Below are 8864 nucleotides of genomic sequence, written 5' to 3'. Positions count from 1 at the left end.
GTAAACGATTCAAATGTGTATCAGCAGTTTCTGTGTGAATGAACATCGGCCGGACGTGGAGCGATCGGAACGGTACAAAGAATTATGCTCACCAGCATAATCATAACCAGGCGGGCCAGAGGCTACGGCAGGGTGGAATGGAATGAGCGAAATGACGATACCGAATGGATTTTTCCTGGTTGATGAACAGTTGCGGATTGAACATCCCGCTTCGGTTGCAGCCAGGTGACCGGAGTAATATGGTGTTGAACGCAATTGAATTAAGGTTCGTAAATTTATCAGCATTTCGCTTCAGTTGGTTGTGACTTTGTTGCTTCCATTTGGGGGTAAGTTGTTTCGGTTCGCTTAAAATGCTTTCTATATATATTACACACTCCAGGTTTAGATCATTTGAATTGGAAAAACACTCTCAATCGACATTCGTTTATAAATAAATAAGATTTGATATCAAACACATTTTTGATGAGGAAAATTTCATCCACCAAAAGATCCTTTTTGCAAAAAGCAAATTAATGACCTTCATATTAAGTTACCAGATTTCTATTTAACAATACAAGCATAAGTAATTTCTCTATAAACCTAGGGCATTGTTAATCCAAACCGATGAAGCATAAACATAAATCACGATGCTTTTGCTTGTTACGAAAGCCTTTTGCTTGCTGTTGAAAGAAACTTCTATCTCTATGTAAAGTCATGTAAAGTTGAAAGAACACCGACCATCATTCGTAATCCCCAAGAGCGCCGTTTATGCGCGACTCGTTGGAAGTTGATCAAGCACAATCGCTACAGCACAACCAGCACACATGCTGTCCTCCAACCACTGCCGGGCAGCTGTAGAGGGGCCCACACAGTCGGCGGCCTCAAGATGTTCGAAAGAGTAGACACGAGCGACGAACCCGGGCGCGAAGAAAACGGGCCCAAGGCGAACACCGATCGTCGACGCACAGCAACCAAGAACGGCCAGACAATGAAGAAGACACGAAAAACACCTCAAATCCCGCCCTTTCCGAAAGCGATCATTTTATACACTCACGAAAAGCTTGCCCGCAACACAGCTTGTCATCTCGCTCGCGATCGCACGAATTTCGGTTCTGTGAATTTTCGGTTCCTTCTTTTGTTTTCGGTTTGTGTTTAGGGGTGATTTTGTCCAGCAAAACGGCCTGCAGGGTTCCTTTTTTTTCTGTTCTGGTCGTTTGCCAAAAATTGGCGCTAGGAAGATAGGAAAAACGAAGCACAGCCAAACGATTATGATGGGCCCCGTGATGATAATGGTGAAAGGAAAAAGAGCAACAGCACGGCCATGATGATCGCGAACCGCTCCGGAAACGCGCGAATGCTGGCCCGTTGGTAGTGAAGCATATCAATGGCTTCCTCCATGCTTTCGGTGGATGTACCAACGAGAAATCGGACAGAAACCGATTTAAAAGGTTCCGTGAAAAAGTGAAGGTGTTCGGTTGAAGATGTTGAAGGTGGCGGAGCAAACGAAAGCAGAAGGTCGAAGGGAGGTTTAAACTATAAATTGGATAGAAACGAAATGAGCAATACAGCCAATCGATGACCATTCATAATGGAATGTGTATAAAATGTGGAACAGCTTCGATAGTGTTATGGTTGTGCGTTCAAAAGAAGTCATGACGCTTTATTGAGCTGGTAGGAATTGTTGAGCTGTTGAAGCATAATGGCGAAGATGTAGAGGCTTAGAACAACGAGAACTGCTGGTAGCTACAGTTTAGTAAACAGAGACTGTTGGTTTAGAAATCAAATGCGATTTTCATTATGTTGACTTGACAAAGATGAAATGAAAAAGAGATACCATAAAAATCTTCCATACAACTTTTTTTCTTTAATATTTCATGATGGATGCAGAAAGTACTAGAAATAGACGATAAATTAAGACACCATTTCTCGCACAGCTCCAATGCACTTGACGTCTAATAACTAGCGGCATAGTTGATTAGGTCAGCAGTTTAGATACGGCGTAAAAGAGAGAAGTAAACAATTTATAGGAATAAAACAATAGACCGTAAGCCACTCACACGCCGCAGGGGCGACCGATCGCTCGGTGAAATATAAATTATGCCAAACAAATAAACACTAACATACGCAGCAGCGTACTGTTTACTTGAACGCTTGAATAATCGAATGTCACAGAGAAGGTGATTGAGGTGCGTTGCTGTGGATTTACCATACCTGATAATGGTGAAGCATTTTTATACGTATGAAGAGAAATCTGCCTTTGCCATATTGTGCTGTTAATGGAAAACGTCCTAAATTTATTCTTTTTTAAAGAGTATTATTATTGAAGTTCAATAATCGTAAATAAAAAAAAAATAAAAATTATTCCCGAACAGATCTCTATTTCTTACAACTATTGGGAACTTAATATACGATGCAAAACACATTGAAACGCTGAAAAGTTCTGTTTTCATAGTAAACAGAAACTGATTTATTGCTTAAATAATTACTTTTAGTTGTTTAAGTTATCTTTGAATCCTTCTAATTTACTAATTCAGCCTACTGAAGAAGTCCTCTAGAGCAAACACGGTCAAATGATTTCTGCAATAGCTCTCGGTCACTCGAAACAGGGTGACTTAATCTGTGTTTAAACTCCCAAATACCTCGGACCTCATGACAATTAGGTTTACCGTCCAATACCTGAGCTAACCTTCCCTATCATGTTTGGATCTGCATTTCCCTTCTCCCAAGGGGCTTGGGTAAGCAGGAAGTAGGTTCTCCATGAAGATTCTCTCCTCTGCCAATCCAAAGCAAGGAAAGGGGTTGGAGTAAGCAGGACTACTTAAGCTTAGATATACGGAGGCAGATGCTGCCCTTCTACATAACGTTACTGTCATGTAGTAGGAATGCATCAGGAGCGTTTATCTTTAAGAAGTATCAGTCATCTTCATTCCGTTATTAAAGCCTGACATCTTCTCCCTTTACTAAATAGTGAGTCATTAGTATTGGGGAGCACGGTCTAGACGAGGTTTAAATCCAGAAGAGACTTACTGTTTAAACCTTCATCTTTCGATCTAATAGCTCTAACCATATTGAGAGTCCTTGAGGAGTAACTCATCCTCATGAAGAATCATGCTACTAACTACTGCACGAGCAGCAATACCCCGGGGGTAATCTGTTTTTGATCCTTTGTTGATTAAACTATTCTATTGTACAGCTGATATGAAATCATCTGTTAATTCCGGAGCAAATATTATTTCATTCAACGATAGCAATAAAGCCTCTCGTGTTCAATAGTTTCCAGTTAAATGCAGAATGACTCGAGAAAACAATAAATCGAGGACACGCTAGGTCTGTGTCACAAACAGTTAGACTTTACATCATACGCACCATCAAGTACCAGTTCTAGGAAGTTACTCTGAGTACGTTCCATGAGTAGTTGTCATTAATGTTCAAATACCACCACCAATCGTCAACCTCATCGCAATCACGTTTTCAATTGTGCGATGATCCACTGCTTATCCCCGGTTGGTCCGAGAAGGGTAGAGACGCATGTCCACGAATGTACTGGATGTCCAAATAAATCATGCTTCGGTGAGGCTCAGGAATTACCTTCAGCCCGTTAGACGACGCCATTGATAAAATGCAATAATTGTCCATCATGTCGCACGTCCGGGGTGCGTCAGATTATACAATCTTTCGCTTCCTCCGGGCTGAGTACGCTTCATCCACATGTCGTCCGACTCCTTCAAACACCGCACCCTGTTACGAGACGTGCCGGAATTATGTCAGTGCAGCAGAATTTCATCGCCTTATTGACACAAACGTGCGCTCGCGCGCGCCCGCTCTCACACACAGTGAGGGCCATCCATCCATCGAATCGAAGGAGGTTTTACAATACGAAGCGGGCAATATTGCCCGGGCATGCACCACAGCATTGCCAATATCTCCACCGCGGTGTTCATTCATTGTGCATTCATATTTCCGGGAATGGAGCGCAGATAAGCTCCATTCAGTAGAGTTCAATGGATGCAGAAGTATGAAGCTCGGGATGGTTGCACGTCCGCGGTCGAACCTGAAGGTGAACGAATCCGTCACGTGGGGGCATCTCTCTCAAAACTCCCTCACTCTCTCTCTCTTTCGATTCCACTCTCTGTTTCTAGAGGTTGCGGTTCATTGTGTTCCGTCATCGAGCGTCACACGATAACAGCACAGGCAGGTGTTGCTTGTTCCGGTATGTTTGTTACCCCTACCGCGTGCAACCCCCACGTATATCAACCCCTACCGGTCGACGATTGAATGTGCTACATTTCACGCCTCTAAACACAATTCGAGCTTAATTGAACAAGCCCCATGGTTTGTGTACCAGTTCGCGATTAGATGATGCTAATTCGATACTACGAAAACTACGACTGCGCAACTGTGCAAATACTGCGCGTGGTTCGGTGCAGGTTGCATTTCCGTCCCTCGCGCCAACCACGTGGCCCCAACTCGTCGAACGCCTCCCGTTGGTGCACGGAAAACGCGAATGGTTTGCTTGCGGTATCACATTTCGCTGCCCATTCACGGAGCAACTAATTTGCTCGCCGTTAAATGATCCTAATAAATTATTGTCCCTTTCCTTCGGGGTTGCTCTTCTTAGCCACGACTTTCCGAGGCGTTCGCAAGCGCAACGAACGGCGAGCCATGAGTGGCACATTTAAAACGCTCGCCCGAAACTAATGGCCCACCCCTTTCACTCCCCCTATGTGTGTCACCCGATACGAATTATATTCAAATTAGCGAAATCATAAAAATTAATCAAATCAAGATAAAGGTGGCCCGCAGAAGGCAGGAGCAGGCCGCATGCAGCAATCGGCGCACGGTTAATCTCGCACGGCATTATCATCGTGACTTGGTCGCATCGGGATCCAGACACGGTGTGCATTCCGTGCGCTTGCTGGCGTACGGGCACGAAAATAAACACCCAATGCGATTTCGCTTCTCCTGCCTCGTTATGACACGTTTGGCACGCTACGTTCGCTTGACTGGGGCCGTTTTGGGAGTGTTTTTTTTATTTTAAATTTTATTAATTTTTTCTACGCCTTACGGGGGAGAAGATCTATTCCGCTGACTAGCGAACATTTACGCGGTTGGAAGCACACAAAACGTAGAATGATCGACCAATTTGCACATTATTATAGAAAGATTCAAACGCACAACAAGCACCCAACTGTCGCTGTCTCCCTTTCGACTTGCGACACGGTGTGCATGTGCGAGGAAGAGCTTAAAGAAAAACACAAAACAAATCGCTCGAAATGACTCAAACTGCAGGGGTTTGGGGCTGTAGGATGTGCGTATTTGCAGGCACAAAATCCTGACGATCTCGCGAGATCATCAACTTGCAGTGTAGTTGATGACGAAGACGGCCGATGCCAGAACCTGCGGAGGAGCCATAAAAATTCACCTTCTCTTTAGGCTCTTTAGGGAATAATGTTTTACGGTGTTATTTTGTTGTGTGTGAGTGAGTGTTCGGTTTGTTCGGTGCAGATTTGCAACCGGTAGATAATTTAGCACTCACGAGCATCACGGCGTTAATCGATCTGAGTTCATCTTTCGCACTGCTACCAGCTCCCTAGAGTTTTGGTGTTGATTACTACTTAAGGCTTAGCATGTCCTTGAAGAGATTGCATTTCCTACATCAGAAAGGTAGTGAAGGGAGTAAAACGAAAGATAAGTAGGTAAAAGCATAGTATAGAGTAAAGAGATTAGAGTAAAAAATTGCAACATACACATAAATGCCTTGTGCATGAAAAAATGCATTATCAATGTGGTATTTTAGGGAATTGCGAATAAAAAGAGCTTGGTTTGGCATTTAACCAGGAGTAAGGCATAATTTTTAATAATGATAATACATGCACAGATGTATAATTTCACTTTTCACACCATTCCGTAATCTCTGCTGAAGCTCTACGCCTCCCTGAGAACTGCTTCCAATGACCTCCTGTAAATCTTGTCCAACCTTCTCCATAATGTGATTTGGCTCTTTTTTTTTTGTCGCTTCAATGGCAAAGGGCGAGATGCTAAAGCTACTCCCAAGATATCCTTACGACCGCTTCTGGGAACCCATTATCCTTCAGTACCATTAGCACGAACAATGACGCACAGACAACTCGCAAGCAACTCAACGGAGGCAGCAACACATTACAGAAACAGACCAACGTTTGCTAACACAGCCGGCTACCGTTGCGAGGCGGATGGCATAATGGCTTTACGGGCACGATTGCACCTCTCAAGGATGCCGCATCCCGCATGTGGTCGAGCAACAGCCCACGGGAGCGGGACCTTCCGTTTATGGCCCGTCGACGTTTGTCCCGAACTGCCCGGGCAAGGTCATTGTCATCGTTAAACAGTCAACGATTGTTTCCTTTCTGCGTCGTCGTCGTCGTCGTCGGCTGGTGGACTCGTTCGCGCACTAATCCAACCCCTAAACAGGCCAACCGTTTGCCATGCCGATAATGGCGAGCCGGTTGGTGCGAAGGCTGCGATGAGAGCGAAGCGCAATCCTGCGATTGGACACCGAACGCTACACTTAACCCCGGGACAGTGCGACCGAAAACCCGGGAGCTAATTCTACCGAAAGCTGCTTAAAATCACACCGGCAGCATGAACATCGGCCGGACAATGTTTGGAGCGTTGTTCTCAACCTGTCGCTTCGTTTTCCTTGCTCGTTTGATGGTTTGTTTTCTGCGCCGTGGTTCCCAAGAACATCGAAAGGTCAGCACCGGTTGTCTGACTGCTGCTCGTTGGCTGCTCGTAACTCTTCACAACAACGCCGTGGGGCGGTGATGTAAAGCCTAGCGCTGGTCTCGGTTCTTGATGTCGGGCGCGTTAATCGTTGACAAGTGCATCCGGCTGAGCGGATGCTGCTGCGATGTGACACCGCGAGTGGTACAAACGGAGCATGAGTTGACTAGTAGCTTAACAGGTAGTTAAACACAGCGAGTGACAATCGAGTGACGGAACCTACTGGGCAATATCCTAGCACGTTGCAAACGATGCAACCTTACCGGACAGAAGGATGTGTTTATGCTTCATTGAATATGCTGTGGGAAAAGGTATGCAAATCTAAACATTGTCATTTTATTGCCTTATTTATTGTTCTCAAAGTACCAACTACAGTCCGCAACATAACTATATGACCAGGGTTTATACGAATAATTATTTATTGGGTCATTTACAGTCAGCATTGACTTGACTTTGCCTGCTGCCGGAGTCCTTGCCTGCTGCCGGAGGCCTGCTGCCGCCTTCGGTCGAGCACCGTCGTCTGCCAATGAGTTGGGTCTACTAGAGGCTTCGGAGCTTACCCTGGAACATTTTTAAAAGATTTTAAATCTCTAATGCAATGTACAAAATTTTAAAATAAAATGCTACCGAATAACGATATAAAGGCAGATAGCGGATGGTGAGAGATTAATATATACAAGACTTAAGGTCACTTTTTGAAAGAACAAAAAATTAAAGACTATATTTTTATCAAATATAAACCTTTTTCATGCAATTGTATGACTTTATGTCTAAATTAAAACTTGGGGGCTGTAAACTGACTCAGCTTTGTTATTTCAAAATTCCGCATATCTCCGAATCCGCGTGAAAGAGAGATTGGACTGAATGTATATTCATATTTCCAATATTCCAATATCTATGTTCAATGTTTAAATAAGTTTTTTTTTAGAGTACTGTTGGAAATGAGTACATGAGGAATTTATCAAAAATCTTTTCATTTTTATTTATTTTTTTTTAAATATTATCAGATGTTGTTTAGACAGTTTGTTGATGTCAGCGTTTGTTTTTAAGTTTATTTTAATATATTTTCATTTTATTACAAAATGTTCATTATTATCGCATAGTAATAAGGTGCAGATCAAGCAGGTTCAACAATTCCAGTAGGCGTTGGAAATCAATTCTAACCCAGCGGGCGCAGCGAGCTCGAATCGGAATCGAATCCTAGTAGGCTCGAAAGGTTGGATTCTGAACTACCTTGGACATATGGGTTGGAGTCGCTTTATGGAACTTATAGAACCTACTTTTTAGCTCAATCCCGCTACTCTCGTACGATCGTACGATCCATCTCTACCACCAGCTCGGGGGTTTAGAGTGCTTCGAAGAACGACTTGCAGAAGAGGCAAAATTATGTTTTATTTACATTCTCTTGAGTCGCGAAGAAATAAAGTGTCCTAAAATAGATTGTTATTGAATATCTGGTGATCGCTTGTAGTTTGATTTTCGCCAAAAAAAATGATTTTCCAAAATACCTGCAACAACATATTAACTAACGCAGTTTCATTTTGTCCACCTCAGCTTCCATATTTTCCGATTGTTCCGATGTTCCTAGAGGTATTACCGCATTCCAAAGCAAAACATGAACCAGCCGGTACAGTTGGCACGTCTAGCGAAAGTGCCCAAGAGGTCAGACCACCACCACAGCAAAACCTCCCCTACTTGCCATGTCCAGAGCCGAAACCGAACGGAAACCCCATGACAAGATGAAATGATAAAACATAAAATGTTCAACCACATTGCCGCATTAATCTTCGTCGCCGGTCCATCCGATCGGCTATTAATTTATTGCCGGCGATTTGCATATTGGCATGTTTGCCCATACACGCTACCATGCCTAGATCCAGCATCGGTTACCGGTCGATGCACGCAGCGGGAATAGTGTCACCGCATCACACACACACTCTGGCCGCTTCCACCCAACCGGAACGAAATACCGGAACGCTTTCGTATTGGCAGTCACCGCCACCTTCCCGGTGCATTCCCGACCGCGTGCGATCGACCGTTCGCTGGTAGCTTCTTGAGCGTTTTGTTTCGCCCCGATCTCCGTCCCATTTCCATGTGCACACGATCAGTGTTATTTAAAATTT

The sequence above is a fragment of the Anopheles moucheti genome, chromosome 2, assembly GCF_943734755.1.
Source record: "Anopheles moucheti chromosome 2, idAnoMoucSN_F20_07, whole genome shotgun sequence".
NCBI lineage: Eukaryota > Metazoa > Arthropoda > Insecta > Diptera > Culicidae > Anopheles > Anopheles moucheti.
Note: the sequence above shows the minus strand (reverse complement) of the source record.